This window comes from Palaemon carinicauda, chromosome 45, assembly GCF_036898095.1.
Source record: "Palaemon carinicauda isolate YSFRI2023 chromosome 45, ASM3689809v2, whole genome shotgun sequence".
Classification (NCBI taxonomy): domain Eukaryota; kingdom Metazoa; phylum Arthropoda; class Malacostraca; order Decapoda; family Palaemonidae; genus Palaemon; species Palaemon carinicauda.
In genome coordinates, this window is record NC_090769.1 from 6,554,901 (window position 1) to 6,572,492 (window position 17,592).

The following is a 17,592-nucleotide window of genomic DNA, read 5'->3' on the forward strand; positions in this document are numbered from 1 at the left end:
GAAATTGTAGGTTATAAAAATAATAATAATAATAATAATAATAATAATAATAATAGTAATAATAATAATTATCATCATCATCCTAATAATAATAATAATAATAATAATAATAATAATAATAATAATAATAATAAAGAGCAAAGGTCAGAAGGTGCAAGGATAATTACTTAATAATAATACCAATTCCCTAATATTTCCTTATTCTTTCCCATCCCGAGTACCTGCCTTTGAGCTATAAACTGGATTGTATCCAGGGGTACTCATCCTTTCCACATATTCCCCACTTCCCTATTATTTTTGCTTGCAAGGATAAAAACTTCAAAAACATAACGAAAAGTACAAATCATTATTGAAATTTTCTTGAGTCAGAAATTTACTGATGTAGGCACATAATGTTTGCTTTAGAACTTTGAATAATTGCAATATACTTTAATGTAATAGAAAACAGCCGGCGTACGTTTTCTTTAGGAACAAAAAAAAAGAAAATGGGATGAAACACATTAGCAGTAAAAATCGTAATAAAGTTATGATCAAGTAATATTATTAAACAAATATATCTTTTTTATTAATTTTGTAGAGGTTTATTTGTGATCTACATAAAAAATAGATTCCTGTGTTTTGAATGTATACAAGAATCTCCTCTTATCTTTCGAAGTCTTTCTATTTATCGTTAAAAAAATTACTCAGGTACTATCAAGCTCACTAATGCTAGTTATAGTTTCAGTGCAGATTTTAGTGAAATGCGATGGTCAAGATTATTGAGATTTTGGGAATAAATGAGTGAAAAACGTTAGATTTGGCTGAACATTTTTGGAACCCTTTTGGGGCGTATGGGACACAAGCAAGCAAATGGAAGAGTGAAATGGAGTGTAAGGAGAGTCTAATTTTGTATAAAAACTGGAAAAGTGAAATCAAGGAGGAGGAAGTGTATGACAACACATTTTCGTTAATTTTATTATTCAGAGCAAGGACAAACTCACTGGGCTTGAATATAAAAAACAGACACCAAGAGAGAAATATAAACTGTGTATTCTGTAATGTAGAAGAAAATGCTAACCACTTTATATTATATTGTCCACAGTTTAGTGATATAAGAATAAAAGCAATTGAGCTCCAACAACCATACGAAGAAGATAGTGCACAAACAGTGGGAAAATTCTTATTTTGGGAAGAAAATATTGAAAATAAGAAAAGTGTATTACAACAAATGTGAATGAAAAGAGAAAAAATAGTGAAAATAATAAACACACAAAATTAAAAGACACAGAGGCGCCGTTGCAAAGGTAAAGCCTTAACCTGAATCTGACCTGATCTGAGCTGTTGCTTGAACTTTGGATTCCATTAAAGTCTTCCATCACTTGTTTCTCCTCCCAGGCAACAAGGAACGGCGATATATATTGAACTGTGCTACTGTGTTGTGTGATTTTTCCGATTCCAAATACTGTTTAGGTAATGCATATTAATATTACTGATATTCAATCATTTTACAGTTAAAGTGTTAGTCTCTCTTGATGTGAAACTTTCATGATATGGGTGTTTTTATAACCTAGGCCTACTTTTTTAGATTTAGCAATTCCATGATAGATTAGGCCTACCCTCGGAGTAGGCTTAGCAGTCCAGACTTGAGTAAGGCGGATCTTGGATTTTTTTTTTTTAAATGTATTCTCAAGAGCAATAAAGCAGAAACTTAAACCAAAAACCACAAACAAAATTTACAAAACAAACTCTCCTATTAATATATAAGTTACTTAACCTCACTTTATCTACTGTACACTTATCTTTACTACTTTTACATTATCTATTTTTGTCTTGCCTACTCTTACCATGTCTACCTGTACCTTGCCTACCATCACTTTACCTAACATCACTTTACTCATCTTTATCTTAACCTAACATTACCTTACCTAACCTTACCTGCCCTTGCCTTACCTACCCATGTTTTACCTAACCTTACCTTTCATATCCATACTTTACCTAACCATACTTTACCTAACCATACTTTACCTAGCATTACTTTACCTAGCATTACTTTACCTACCCTCACCTGACCTGCCCTTACCTTACCTGCCCTAACCTTACCTGCTCTTACCTTGCCTGCCCTTACCTTGCCTGCCCTTACCTTAGCTACTCTTACCCTAGCTACTCTTACCTTTCCTGCCCTTACCTTAGCTACTCTTACCTTAGCTACTCTTACCTTTCCTGCCCTTACCTTACTCATACCATACTTACTAATACCATATCTACCCTCAATTTACCTACTTTTACCATACCTATGCCTACCTTCCTACTCATACCTTAGCTGTTTTTACCTTATCTACCCGTACCATACCACATACCCGCCCTTACCTTACATACTTACCATATCTATCCTTACCTTAACTAACCTACCCCTACCTTACCTTAACTAACCTACCCGTTACCTTACCTTAACTAATCGACCCCTACCTTACCGTACCTTAGTTAAGTAACCTACTTCTACCTTACCTTACCTTAACTAACTTACCCCTACTTTAACTTAATTTAACTAACTTACCCCTACCTTAACTTACCTTAACTAACTTACTTCTACCTTAACTTACCTTAACTAACTTAACCCCACCTTAACTAGCTTACCCCTACCTTAACTAGCTTACCCCTACCTTAACTAACCTCACTTTAACTAACCTTACCTTACCGTACCTTACCTTACCTTAACTAACCTACCCTTGCCTTAACTAACATACCCTTGCCTTAGCTAACCTACCCTTGCATTAGCTAACCTACCATTACCTTAGCTAACCTTACCGTAGCCTACTTAGCTTGCATGCGCTACCCTAAAATGTCACTTTACTTTTACTTTATGCAGTAAATATAGAATGAAAGCAAGGGGGTCATCTTAGCCCTTTATTTCTAAAAAATAACCAGCAAGCTCCTCTAATTCCCTAAACTAACCTACAAGGTCATCGATTTTCTTAAACCAACATACAAGTTCTTCTAATTCCCTAAACTAACCTACAAGGTCTTCGATTTTCTTAAACCAACATACAAGTTCTTCTAATTCCCTAAACTAACCTACAAGGTCTTCGATTTTCTTAAACCAACATACAAGTTCTTCTAATTCCCTAAACTAACCTACAAGGTCTTCGATTTTCTTAAACCAACATACAAGTTCTTCTAATTCCCTAAACTAACCTACAAGGTCTTCGATTTTCTTAAACCAACATACAAGTTCTTCTAATTCCCTAAACTAACCTACAAGGTCATCGATCTTCTTAAACCAACATACAAGTTCTTCTAATTCCCTAAACTAACCTACAAGCTCATCGATTTTCTTAAAGAAACCTACAAGTTCTTCTAATTCCCTAACCTAACCTACAGTGTCATCGATTTTCTTAATTAACCAACCTACAAGCTCCTCTAATTCCTTAAAATACCCTACAAGCTCCTCTAACTCCTTAAACTAACCTACAAGCTCCTCGTATGACCCCCAACCAAAGCTGGTCTACATCTGGGCACATAAACTTATACAGGAACCCTGGGCTTAACTGACTTAGGGCACAAACGGTTCCAACTTACCTTATACATTGTTTAATTCAATTTTGTAAGCAAGGTTTTATATTCTACGAAAATGCAAGTAAATTAGTATTATAAAGATGATTAGTAACAAATTAGTTCAAGTAGACTCTCCAATAATGATTGTTGCAATTACAGAAATTCTGCTCAAGTCAAACTAGTTAGAGAAATTATTTTTGTGTATCTGTTGATTACAGAGTCTGGTACTGGCTTTGTTAGTGTTGAGAGAAATAGAAAAGATATTGATACAGTATTGTCAAGTTGAACCGTTTGGTTAAATATATGCATGTGTTAAGAAGGGTAATTGTATTATACTTTAACATCATATTGAATTAGGATTTACTGTAAAATATGGTTGTCTAGGATTTTTGTGTGTTTTTGTATCAATCTATGAAAATGTAAACAGCAATGCTGTTTCCAAATTTGAACATTGATGTGTGGTGGTGGTGCTTTATTGCTCGTCGGTATTTGCTGTTACTTATGGAAGCTTTTTATTTTCTTTGACACAGTCATTACTTAACAATTAGTTCCAGTAGAATTAAACTATGAAAAATTTACGAATTAGATCCCACGTGCTTCTTAATGATTCCACTTTGGGATTAATTAAGGAGTATTAATATTCTTATGCCCAAGAAATATTTTTTTATCAAAGAGGGAGCGTAAATAAAGATTTTGTTTTCATTTCAGTGATGGGTACATGCACCTTCGCTAATCCCTCAGAACGATTTGTAGATCCTAATGTAGATGCATATACCCAGAACATCAAGAGGATATTATGAAATATGGAGAGATGTTCTCTGTTTGGAATTAAATATGTCATGTTTTAACTAATACCCTTTATGTTCATAAACAAGGTACTGTACAAGTATATTTTCAATATTTAACTTAGCCGGTGATTATATAGCTGCAACTCTGTTGCCCGACAGACAACTCTACGGTAAAAACTCGCCAGCGATCGCTACACAGGTTGCGGGTGTGCCCAACAGCGCCATCTGTCGTCCAGATACCCAGTACTCAATGTAAACAAAGACTCAATTTTCTCTCTGTCGAGCTATCGATAAGACGTACTTACTCGCTGTTGCTAAACTGGAGTTTTTTCACAACTAATTGGTGAAGTACTTTATTCTAGTTTTGAGCTTTCGCTATGCAGGTGTTTTATCTTCATCTTAAATCTTGAACTCGTTTTGGATAGATTTAATCATGGTGACAAAGAGAGTATGGACTTTCTTTCACTTTTAAATGGCCGACCCTTCCCTTAGACGGAAGTGTGTTTAGGCTTTTAGTAATTATATCACGTTATAGATTTTCCTCTATATATTTTATATCTCTCCGCCTTTATTAGGCCTCTTCGATTAACTTTCCATTTATTATAAACATATAAAAAATAATTTTAATGTTTTGTTTATATAGACCTTTCCTGAGAGTAGGCGGTCCTAACTTGGAACCGAAGTTAATCAACGTTGAGCCCGTTATATCGTATTTAGCCTTTAAAGAATTTAAAACTTTTTAAAATTTAATGTTTTATGAAAGAATTTCTTTGATGGTCTTCGTACTGTTTTCAAAGATGAACTAACGTTTAGTTTTTTAGACTACGCAGTTGTTGACGTTCAGGACGTTCAACATGCGCTCTATCGTTACGATAGAGAGAGAGTGTATCACGGTTTCACTTTGCAGTAAGAGTAAATCGATTCTGACGTTTTGTTCATTCTTTCTTAGCTTAAATGTTTTAAATTCTAAATTAAAGGAACTTTTTATTTGGAAAACCTTTCAGTTTTTTCCTTTAGTCAAATAACATGTTTTTTTGACGATATATAATTGGGCTCTTCTCTTAGGTGCGAAATCAAGAGAGAAAGAGAGAGAGAGTTAGAGACGGAGGGAGAGAGAGGAGAGAAAACGTTCCGTTCAAGCGGATAGAGAGAGAGTGTATCACGGTTTCACTTTGCAGTAAGAGTAAATCGATTCTGACGTTTTGTTCATTCTTTCTTAGCTTAAATGTTTTAAATTCTAAATTAAAGGAACTTTTTATTTGGAAAACCTTTCAGTTTTTTCCTTTAGTCAAATAACATGTTTTTTTGACGATATATAATTGGGCTCTTCTCTTAGGTGCGAAATCAAGAGAGAAAGAGAGAGAGAGTTAGAGACGGAGGGAGAGAGAGGAGAGAAAACGTTCCGTTCAAGCGGGTAATGTTGTTCTCGAGTTGCTCTCGTCCCTAGTCGCTGTACGGGGAGGAAGGATAAAACGTTTTAGTTTTTTATTCTCGTCCCCAGGCTATGTGCGGTGAGAGATTGAAAACGTAGTTATATGAACTAGTGTTTAGTCTCTTTCCCAGCCACTGATTTTTTTATCTTAAAATATGTTTTCTGTTTTTTGCTGGTATTAATGAGCTTGCATTATACGACTGATTTCGCAATTACTACCTTTTAATGAAGGGTAGAATTGCGTGTTTCAGGTAGAAATCAGTAAAAGTTTCGATTTCAGTGAAATAAGTGCAAAACAGAAAATCGAAGTGATAAAGTGATATGCGCAAAGTGTTACAGTGTTGCGTCCGAGGGTTCGTCTGTTCGTGCCTGTCGTTCACCTAGTCCGGGACCTCTTACATGCTCCCAAGCCCAGGGGAGAAGTAATGTCAAACGACTTATGGGTTCGAGAGGCCTTGACCAACGAACAGACGTTTTCCCTCTATGGTATCGGGTGTATCTTACCAAGATCTCCCCTACCATAAGACGAGAGAGACGTTGTTTCTCCTTGTCATCCGAAGGCTTTTCGCATAAGAAACCTGTCACAAGGTTTCGAAGCCCTTAAGCGAAAGTCAGTCCTTTCAGGACAGGTCCAGCGTCCTGGTTACAACCATTAGGACAGCTCTGACCCTATGCAGTCATCGGATAACTGCTCGCCGCCTAACAAAAGCGTAACACAGACTCCGAGAGTCTTTTTTTTGTAGGCAAAGTGTTGCGGTCACAGACGTTACCCTCGTCTCTTACCACAACCATTTCCGTTGATCCTTAATGGGTTGTATGGCAAGACATGCAGTATATGCTTGCCTCCCTTATGGAAGACTATTCTGCCGATTAGTCCGTTGAGTCTAGCCGTTTATCTCATCGATATCCTGGCTTTCAGCCAACCTAACGTTCCTTTGTGCTTACTGTTGACGTTGGCGTAGCTTAGTCACCTCAGTCAGGTTGTTTAGAACCACACTCGATGCGGTCTCGTGTGGTTTTTCAGCCGCATTTGGACGTTAGGCCACTTGCTGATGCTCCTGTTGACATTCAAGACGTTCACTAACAATCGGAGTTGACTTGTTTTGACGCTGTGCGTCAACCTCCGCATTCTAGAGTTGTTTTGACTGCTCAGTCTGGGCAGTCAATGCAGTCTCGAGTGGACGCTGTGCGTCCTCACGCACCTGTTGTGGTTGACAGTTCAGTTGTTGACAGTTCACAGACTGTCAAGCAGTTACATGACGTTGCGTTCTGGTCCGCTACTAATGCACCAGTGAGTGTGGACTCTGCTTGTAAAGCATTGCCACCACGGTAGGTCTCTCCCTTGCTTGAGACTCAGCTTTTATCGGACAAGGTTCCTGTAGATGAGGAAGTTGCTGTTCCCCCTCCTACTGATATTCCCTTGAGGACTCTGTCAGATGGAGAGGAGCCTAAAGCTGCTTAGCCTTCTATGGACTTTAATTAAATCATGATGATTTTTTTAAGGATCTTTGTCCGGATCTTTTTGGTAACTGCTGCTCCTCGTTCGCCTAAACGTCAGAGCTTACACTAGGCCTAGCTACTTCGAAGCCGTTGTTTTTAAGCTAGTGCTCTCTCGCTCTCCTAGAGAGCTTTACGTTGGCTAGGCGACTGGTTTTTCACCAGGAGGAGTTTGGGGGATACAGCCTTTGCTTTCCCTTCTTTTAAACTGGTTTATAGAGCGAGAGTCTGATATGACACGAGAGAAGTTCTCAGCTTGGGAGTTCATGCCTCTGCCCAGATAGACTTCTCAATTCTCGTAGACTCTCCCTGGCGCCTGGCCAGGAGACGCTCCAAGTTGTTTACAGGTCAACTTCACAGCTGTTTTCGAGCCTTTGAAGTTTTGCTGTACAATTATGTCACGCATAACAAGGCTTTCAGGGATGGTAAACGGTACCGCCTCAGTCGCTAACCCCGTCTGTTGCCACACCTGCTCCCGTAAACCCTAAATGGGCTTTGCTGCAAGACATGCAGTCCAAGCTTGCGTCCTTGATAGAGGACTTTAATGCGGAGAAGGTTGCTACCGAACCTTCTGGCCAACAACCTTCCAACCGGTCGGTTGTGCGCCCTGTTGACGCTGAGGTAACCTACTCGCGTCTGCCAGTTGAGGTGGTTCCTCCACCGATGCGACCCAGTGTGGGTTGCCAGCCGCACGTTGACGTTAAGCGACGCTCGGAGGTGGTTGTTGACGTTCAGGACGTTCAACAACCAGCAGAGGTGACTTGTTTTGACGCAGTGCGTCAACCTCAGCAACCCGGTAGGGTGTTGACTGCACAACCCAGACGGTCTAGACAGTCTCGGGTTGACGCTGTGCTTCCTCGCGCACCCATGGTTGTTGACAGTTCACAGACTGTGCAGCAGTTCCATGATATTGCGTCCGGCTCCGTCACGCATCCACCAGTGCGACCGGACTCAGCGAGCCAGACGTTGCCCACTCCGTTGCCGTTTCCTCATCAGTTTTCGGATGAGGAACCCTTTGATGAGGACATTGCTGAACAACAAGACGATCAGCCCCCAGAATAGATCAAGCCCTGCTATCCATCCAGAAGATGCTGAAGAAGGAACGCTGCTCAGTCAGGCTGTGGATGAGTCTGGTAGGGACGCTGTCATCCGTGGAACAATTTGTGTCACTAGGAAGACTACACCTCCGTCCTCTTCAATACCATCTAGCTTTTCACTGGAAAAAGGACAAGACGTTAGAAGCGGTCTCGATCCCGGTTTCCGAAAAGATAAAGTCTTGTCTGACTTGGTGGAAGGACAATATCAACCTAAGAGAGGGTCTTCCCCTGGCTGTTCAGACTCCCAACCACGTTCTCTTCTCGGAAGCATCGGACGTGGGCTGGGGCGCGACACTAGACGTTCGGGAATGCTCAGGACTGTGGAACTCGAGTCAGAGGAGCATGCATATCAACTGCAAGGAGCTGTTGGCAGTACATCTGGCCTTGAAAAGCTTCAAGTCTCTCCTTCGAGGCAAAGTGGTGGAAGTTAACTCGGACATCACCACGGCCTTGGCGTACATCTCCAAATAAGGAGGTACCCACTCACTGACGTTGTAAGAGATCACAAGGGACCTGCTCATCTGGTCAAAAGGTCAAGACATCTCCCTAGTAACGAGGTTCATCCAAGGCGACTTGAACGTCATAGCAGATTGTCTCAGTCGGAAAGGGCAAGTAATTCCAACCGAATGGACCCTCCACAAGGATGTGTGCAAGAGACTTTGGGCCACTTGGGGTAAAACCATCCATAGATCTCTTTGCAACCTCGCTGACCAAGAGGCTTCCAATCTATTGCTCTCCAGTCCCGGACCCAGCAGCAATACATATAGATGCTTTCCTCCTAGATTGGTCACATCTGGATCTCTACGCATTCCCACTGTTCAAGATTGTCAACAAGGTACTGCAGAAGTTTGCCTCTCACGAAGGGACAAGGTTGACGTTTGTTGCTTCCCTCTGGCCCGCGAGAGAATGGTTCACCGAGATACTTCGATGGTTAGTAGACGTTCCCAGTAGTCTTCCTCTAAGGGTAGACCTTCTACGTCAGCCACACGTAAAGAAGGTACTCCAAAGCCTCCACGCTCTTCGTCTGACTGCCTCCAGACTATCGAAAGACTCTCGAGAGCTAGAGGCTTTTCGAAGGAAGCAGCCAGTGCAATTGCTAGAGCAAGGAGAGCGTCTTCCATTAGAGTCTACCAATCGAAGTGGGAAGTCTTCCGAGACTGGTGCAAGTCAGTTTCTGTATCCTCGACCAGTACCTCTGTAGCTCAAATAGCTGTTTTTCTCTTATACCTGAGAAAAGGACGATCCCTTTCAGCTCCCACTATCAAGGGCTACAGAAGCATGTTGGCATCGGTCTTCCGGCATAGAGGCTTAGATCTTTCCAAACATAAAGATCTGCAAGACCACCAAGGAGCGTCGTTTGGCTACCCCTGGATGGAATTTAGACGTGGTACTAAGATTCTTCATGTCAGACAGGTTGGAGCCGTTACAATCAGCCTCCCTAAAAGATCTCACTCTTAAGACTCTTTTCCAGTTATGCTTAGCCTCGGCTAAAAGAGTCAGTGAGATTCATGCCTTCAGCAAGAACATAGGATTTTCGTCAGAAAAAGCCACTTGTTCGCTACAACTTGGTTTTCTAGCCAAAAATGAGCTGCCTTCTCGGCCTTGGCCTAAATCTTTCAATATCCCCAGCTTATCGGAGATCGTAGGCAATGAACTAGAAAGAGTCTTATGCCCTGTTAGAGCTCTTAAGTTCTATTTAAAGCGTACTAAACCTTTACAAGGCCAATCTGAAGCTTTATGGTGTTCAGTTAAGAAACCATCCTTGCCTTTGTCAAAGAATGCTTGGTCAGACTTTATCAGATTGTTAATACGAGAAGCTCATTCACATCTGAGTGAGGAAGACCGAACTTTGCTTAAGGTGAAGACGCACGAAGTTAGAGCTGTAACAACTTCCGTGGCCTTTAAGCAAAATATATCTCTGCAAAGTATAATGGACGCAACCTATTGGAGAAGCAAGTCAGTGTTCGCGTCATTTTACTTGAAAGATGTCCAGTCTCTTTACAAGAACTGCTACACACTGGGACCATTCGTAGCAGCGAGTGCAGTAGTGGGTGAGGGCTCAACCACTACAATTCCCTAATTCCATACCCTTTTAATCTTTCTCTAGAAATGTTTATTGTTGTTTTTTGGGTTGTCCGGAAGGCTAAGAAGCCTTTCGCATCCTGGTTGATTTGGCGGGTGGTCAAAGTCATTTCTTGAGAACGCCTAGATTAGGGGTTTTGATGAGGTCCTGTTGTATGGGTTGCAACCCTTGATACTTCAGATCCTAGGGGTCGATCAGCATCCTAAGAGGATCGCGAGGCTCCGTAAGGAAGACGTACTTAAAAGGCAGAGAAATTGTTCAAGTCGACTTCCTTACCAGGTACCTATTTATTTTGTTTTTGTTATTTTGATAACTTCTAAAATGAAATAAAAACTCTTAGCTCATAAAAGTGTAAACATATATTGCTGGTCTCTACCCACCCCCCTGGGTGTGAATCAGCTATATAATCACCGGCTAAGTTAAATATTGAAAAATGTTATTTTGATAATAAAATAAATTTTTGAATATACTTACCCGGTGATTATAAATTAAAGGACCCTCCCTTCCTCCCCAATAGAGACGCAGTGGGACGAGGAGAAAATTGAGTCTTTGTTTACATTGAGTACTGGATATCTGGACGACAGATGGCGCTGTTGGGCACACCCGCAACCTGTGTAGCGATCGCTGGCGAGTTTTTACCGTAGAGTTGTCTGTCGGGCAACAGAGTTGCAGGTATATAATCACCGGGTAAGTATATTCAAAAATTTATTTTATTATCAAAATAACATTTTGCTTAAGGTGAAGACGCACGAAGTTAGAGCTGTAACAACTTCCGTGGCCTTTAAGCAAAATATATCTCTGCAAAGTATAATGGACGCAACCTATTGGAGAAGCAAGTCAGTGTTCGCGTCATTTTACTTGAAAGATGTCCAGTCTCTTTACAAGAACTGCTACACACTGGGACCATTCGTAGCAGCGAGTGCAGTAGTGGGTGAGGGCTCAACCACTACAATTCCCTAATTCCATACCCTTTTAATCTTTCTCTAGAAATGTTTATTGTTGTTTTTTGGGTTGTACGGAAGGCTAAGAAGCCTTTCGCATCCTGGTTGATTTGGCGGGTGGTCAAAGTCATTTCTTGAGAACGCCTAGATTAGGGGTTTTGATGAGGTCCTGTTGTATGGGTTGCAACCCTTGATACTTCAGATCCTAGGGGTCGATCAGCATCCTAAGAGGATCGCGAGGCTCCGTAAGGAAGACGTACTTAAAAGGCAGAGAAATTGTTCAAGTCGACTTCCTTACCAGGAACCTATTTATTTTGTTTTTGTTATTTTGATAACTTCTAAAATGAAATAAAAACTCTTAGCTCATAAAAGTGTAAACATATATTGCTGGTCTCTACCCACCCCCCTGGGTGTGAATCAGCTATATAATCACCGGCTAAGTTAAATATTGAAAAAAGGGATTTTGACGAAGGAAAAATCTATTTCTGGGAAGAGGCCTGTGACGCCCGGTGAGAAAGGTCCTTCCTTATACCTTTCCTAATATAAATCTTCCAAATATACTAGAGAAAGATAAAAGCATGGAATGCAGAGGTTACAACCCTCGCGCGAACACCTTGTAGGTGTCGTGTATTAAACAAAGGCGTGTGTAAACCACTATTCACAGGTTGTCTTCCATTTAGATAATCCCTTCATCAATGGGGAGGGCCGTGACAGGCCCTAGATAACATGGTTGAACTCCCCAACGACACCTACCACGCGCGCCCTCTAGGACATCCTTCTGCAAGAACATATGGCTTGGCAAGGAAAAAGAGGGGTGGGGTCCGTATCAAATAACCGGGAAGGGTTTCACCGGGCGTCACAGGCCTCTTCCCAGAAATAGATTTTTCCTTCGTCAAAATCCCTTTTCTGGGGGGCCTGTGACGGCCGGTGAGAATGTACCAGAGAATGCCTTCCAAGCCCAATAAATTAATAACAATAAGGAGAAAACAAACACCATGTAAGGCAATAATACAATACTGTAAGTAAACATAAATCATAAACTAGCCATAGGCATAGGGGATGTAATGCTAAAATAATATGAGGACCAGGGATCACCTGAGTGTCCCGTCGTGAAAGGAATCAACCTTACATGTCTAAGCATATCTAAACTTTACAGGAATGATAATTACAATAACAGTTAAATCATAACAATTAAACATGGCAAAATAACTTAGGGCTAACGAACCACCCAGGAGAGTGGCGACGTGGTGTGAGAGGTGGTCAGGAGGGAGGAGAGAAGAGATGGAATAAAGAAAAAATCAGAGATTAATGGGGGGAGATAAGACTCCCCGCTGCAACCGTAGGGTATTTAAGGGCCTGTAAGTTCTTTAGATAGTGGCGTTTGAAAACCATAGGAGACTTCCAACCCGTGTATTTTTTAAGGTCATCAAAGTCCATGTTCTGGAAGTAATTGATAGAGGTAGCTATTGACCGTATATCATGAGCATGGGGAAATGATTCCGGGTTAGCATGTTTAATGAAGTAGAGGATTTGTTGTCTGATACCTTGAATGGTCAAAGTACCACCTTGTTCCCTGATAAATAAGGGGCCAGACGAGCGGGTGGCAGATCTAGCTAAAAAGGTCCTGAGAGTAGTGACTGGACACAGCGAAGGATCCTGGGGAAGAGAGATGATCTTCCAAGGGGACCACCTATTTTGCGGGTCCTCATTTTTTGCTAGGAAAGCTCTGTCTGGGGTAAGCAGTACTTCGCCTGTAGGGAGGAAATCTATGTTTTCCGGGTTACGTGAGAGCGCTGCTAGTTCTGAGATTCTAGCACCTGAGGCCATAGCTGATAGAAATAACGTCTTCCTAAGCAGAGTGATATAAGAGCAGGACTCGTTGTCAGTGTCCGACGCGAGTTTGAGGACATTGTTCAGAGACCAAGAGACTTTTTGTGGCCGATCCAACGGCCGAAGCCTAGCACATGCTTTTGGAATAGATGAGAAATAGGAATCAGCTAGATTAATGTTAAACCCAACCAGGAATATCTTCTTCAGAGCTGACTTGATGGTAGTTATAGTGCTAGCTGCCAAGCCCTTGTCAAATAAGAACCTAAAGAACGAGATGGCTAAATTCGGAGTCATACGAGTGTGGTCTGAATTCTTTAAGAAACCTGCTAATTTCTTAACAGCCGAATCATATTGACGAATTGTCGAGTCCCTTTTGTCCGCTTCGATGAAGAGAACGTTTTCTGGGTCAATGTTTGCGTCTTTATGCGCTGCAAACTTCATGAAGTCCACAAAGTTAGGGTTTTGGCTATCCTTGAGGAATCTGACACAGTCTGTGTTTGAATTACTTGGGTTAGTTTGGGGAATGGAATCCGGAAGGGTCGGAGTTTCAGCTCGAGGAGGAGAGGAAACCAACTGCTCTTTGGCCAGTGAGGTGCTACTAAGGCCACTGTCCCCCGGAAGGAGCGTAGTTTGTGCAATACTTTCATTAGAAGATTCACTGGTGGAAATAGGTAAATCTTCCTCCAATGGTTCCAATCCAGGGTTAATGCGTCTATGGCATAAGCCTGAGGGTCCATGTTTGGTGTCACATAACAAGGAAGTTTGTGATTCATCTGAGTTGCGAATAGATCTACCTGAAGGCCCGGAACCAGCCTGAGTATCCACTGGAATGAAATTATGTCCAGAGACCATTCTGATTCCAGTGGTTTCATCCTGGATAGTGAGTCCGCTATCACATTCTGGACTCCCGCTAGGTGGGTTGCTGACAGGAACCAGTTCTTTTCTGCTGCCAAGGTGAAGATAGTGACCAGGATCTGATTCAGGTTGGGCGACTTGGATCCTCCTCTGTTGATGCAGTGTACTACGGCTGTGCTGTCTGACACTACTCTGATGTGGGTCGACCTCGGAGGAGAGAGCCTCTTCAGGGTCAAGAACACTGCCATGGCTTCGAGAACATTGATGTGGAAGTGTTTCATGGCGGGTGACCAAGAGCCCTGAAACATCTGACGTTCGTAGTAACCCCCCCATCCACTCAGAGACGCGTCTGTATGAATTGTCACTTGTGGGGGTGGGAATTGAAGAGGAACCGATTTGGAAAGGTTCTTCGATTCGGACCATGGCTGTAATCTCATTTTCAAGACAGAGGGGATTTTCGAGACCTTGTCTCTTAAAGGTACTGTGGCTCTCTTTCTCCAAACTCGATTGATGTCTTTGAGTTTGGCTTTCAATAGGCGATCTGTTACTGAGGCGAATTGCAGAAGGCCGAGGATTCTTTCTAAGGCTCTTCTGGACACCTGCCTGTGTTTTAGAAAATTCTTGACCTTGGAAGCTATTTCTCTTACCTTTTTGGGAGGTAGAACCAGCTTGTGCCGTGCAAGGTCCCACTGTATGCCTAACCATTCGAAGCGGTCTGATGGAAGTAGGCGGGATTTTTGGAGATTGACCCGAAATCCCAGGTTGGCGAGAAAACGAAGTACTTTCTTCGTAGCTCTGTTGCACTCCAGGGCTGACCGAGCCCAAATAAGCCAATCGTCCAGATAAGCAACGATCTGAATCCCTTGGTTCCTGAGTTGTTCTAGCACCGTCTCTCCCAGTTTCGTGAATATCCTGGGTGCAATGTTGAGGCCGAAGGGCATGACTTTGAATGCAAAGGCTTTCCTGCCTAGACGGAAACCTAGGTAAGGAGAGAAGTTTCGAGCTATTGGTACATGATAATAGGCGTCGGTAAGATCGATAGAGGTGGTGACGGCCCCACGGGGAAGCAGGGTACGTACCTGAGAGATGGTCAACATCCGGAACTTGTCGCAGAGGATGTAAGAATTTAGCTTTGACAAGTCCAGGACCACTCTCAATGCCGACGAGCCTTTCTTCGGAACTGTGAACAGGCGGCCTTGGAACTTCAGCGATCGAACCCGTTTGATTGCTTTTTTCTGTAGTAACTCGGTGGTGTACTCTCTCAGAATGGATGTGGGTCTCTGGAAGAAGGTCACTGGTGGAGGAGGGGAACCTTGTGACCATTTCCACCCCAAGCCTTTGGAGACTATGCTGTGAGCCCACGGACTGAAGGTCCAACGGTCTCGAAAGTGGTAAAGTCTCCCCCCTACCGGAACTATATCATTGCGAGGGAGTGAATCTAGGTTCTTTCCCTCCTCGAGAACCCCTTGTCCTAGGTCCGCCTCGTTGACGGAACTGTCCTCTAGCCCTGAAGCTACCTCTCTGGTGTCCACGAAAGGAACCTGAGGGTCCGTAGCTAGGGATGTATGCGGGTGAGGGCATCCAAACGGGGTTGGGTTGGGTACCTGGGGGAGCAGTGAGGTAGACCACCTGTTGAGGGTGTTTCGGCTGTAGAGGAGACGAAGCAGTGGGAGACTGTGAAGACGAGTGGGCAATCGACGATTGTTGGTAGTGACCTCGGCTCGTCTTGTAAGGGGCAAACCTCTGTTTCTTCCTGAAGAAGTTTTGTTTTTGCCCTTCAACCCTCTTTTTGGCAGTGAGGCCCCACCTCACTTGCAAATTTTGATTTGCTCTCGCAGCATCTTGTAGTACCTTGTTCACCTCCTCCTGAGGAAAAAGGTTCTTACCCCAGCAGGGGGAAGCTATCAGCCTATTCGGTTCATGCCTGATCGTGGCCTCAGAAAGAACGTGCTTCCTGCAACTAACCCGAGCCGAACAAAACTCGTGTAAGTCGATTTGGAAGGACAGAGACAGGTTCTTTGTGAATATCCGGAACATGGTCTCGGTCGGGTAAAGTGAGGTTAGGGACTCCACGGAGGTAATGGAGTGGAGAGACCTAGCCAACCTATTCCGTGCCTCAAACTCAGTCTTGAGAAGAATATCTGGTAATTTAGGAAGCTTCTCGGAGAACAGATTAGAGGCACAGTCTGGGTCTAACTTCCCTACTGTGAAAGTAGCGGGGGCATCATCCCAGATAGTAACGGTACTCGGAATGAGCATGGAGGTGGGATCGGTCTCTTTAAGAGCTGGCATGGCAGAACCTTCTTTGATAGCCTGAAAAGTAAGAGCTGCCACTTTATCTGTAATAGGCAAGGTAATACCTGGAGAAGCTGTAAATATGGTGTAGGCTCCTTTGTGTGGGGTGAGCTTGGAATTAGTGCAACCCCAGTCTGACAACGTCCTGGCCCAGAAAGATTGGGCCTGCTCTTTAGGGAATATTACCGTTTCCTTCGGTACCTTGTCTAACCTAACCAAGGCATGTTCTTTCAATCGCACGAAGCCGTTGAATGGGAATTCTAGTCCCGGAGGGTAAAATTCTAAGTCCTCTAGAGGACGGGTGCCTATGCCCTCTAGAGTTATGGCACCATCAATATATGGAGCATGTAAGGCAAACCTCCAAGGGTTGTTTTTCTCGAAGGGAGGTAACTTCGATGCGTCCGGGGCTGAAGGAGGGGGCATCTGAGTTCCGGAACGGATGAGACTTGCCACCATATCTTTGAGCTCCGTCATAGCTCCTCGGTCTGCCCTAGACTGTTGAAGATATTGTTGTATCTGCTCTTTCACAATATCCCTGACCATGGCGGCGGATAAAGGGGGATCCCGAGCTTGATCCTCTAACGAAGCCCTGGACTTAGTAGACTTTGACTTCTTAGGAGTCACGGTTTTAGGTATAGCAATATGAACATCAGGATCCTTTGAGGGTCCCGGAACCGGTGACACTGATAATGGCAAAGCTGAAGGCTTAAAGGTACGTAGTGGCTTCACCTTGGGTCGTACAGGAATGGAGGAACCTGGAGTAGAAGCCGTAGGTTTATCAAAGCCGTGAAAGGAAGTAGAAGAGGAAGGAGTGTGGGGTGAAAGGGGGTCCACCAACTCAACACCACCTACCTGCTCATCCATGGGTTCCTCGTCCAGACCTAGGTAGGGCCCGGCCTCCGTCACTAAAACCTCTTCCTCAGTTAGAATGGTTTCTCTAATCACTTCAATTAACGGGGCCGCTGTCTCCGGTGGAACTGCTGCAGTAGTAGAGCCTGGGAATAGGCGAGAAGCCATGTCTCCATCAAGAAGATAGGGTGCGCCAGCAGGCGCATTCCTCCCAAACCCTGACACCCAAGTCCGGAGAGTAGCTCTCGCCTCCCTGAGAGATTCATCATCAGCCTGAAAGAGGAGAGGGAATTAATGATGAAGTCAAAACTGAAGTCAATATACAAAGAGCAATTAATTCTTCGCAAAGAATATTAACAGGGCCACTAGAACCAACTTACCTCCTCGCTCAGGA

General features: G+C 43.0%; 1 long non-coding RNA gene across 3 annotated transcripts in view; it reads left to right on the forward strand.

The window, feature by feature from the left end:
* Positions 1-1,114: 1,114 nt before the first annotated feature.
* The window catches only part of LOC137634673 (uncharacterized), a 78,656-nt gene continuing 62,178 nt past the window's right edge, over positions 1,115-17,592 (forward strand). Inside the window, exon 1 of one of the 3 annotated variants that reach the window (XR_011042556.1) lies at positions 1,115-1,449. This is a non-coding gene — a long non-coding RNA (uncharacterized lncRNA). The remainder of the gene's footprint in view (positions 1,450-17,592) is intronic. The other 2 variants (XR_011042555.1, XR_011042554.1) reach the window with 2 other exon arrangements.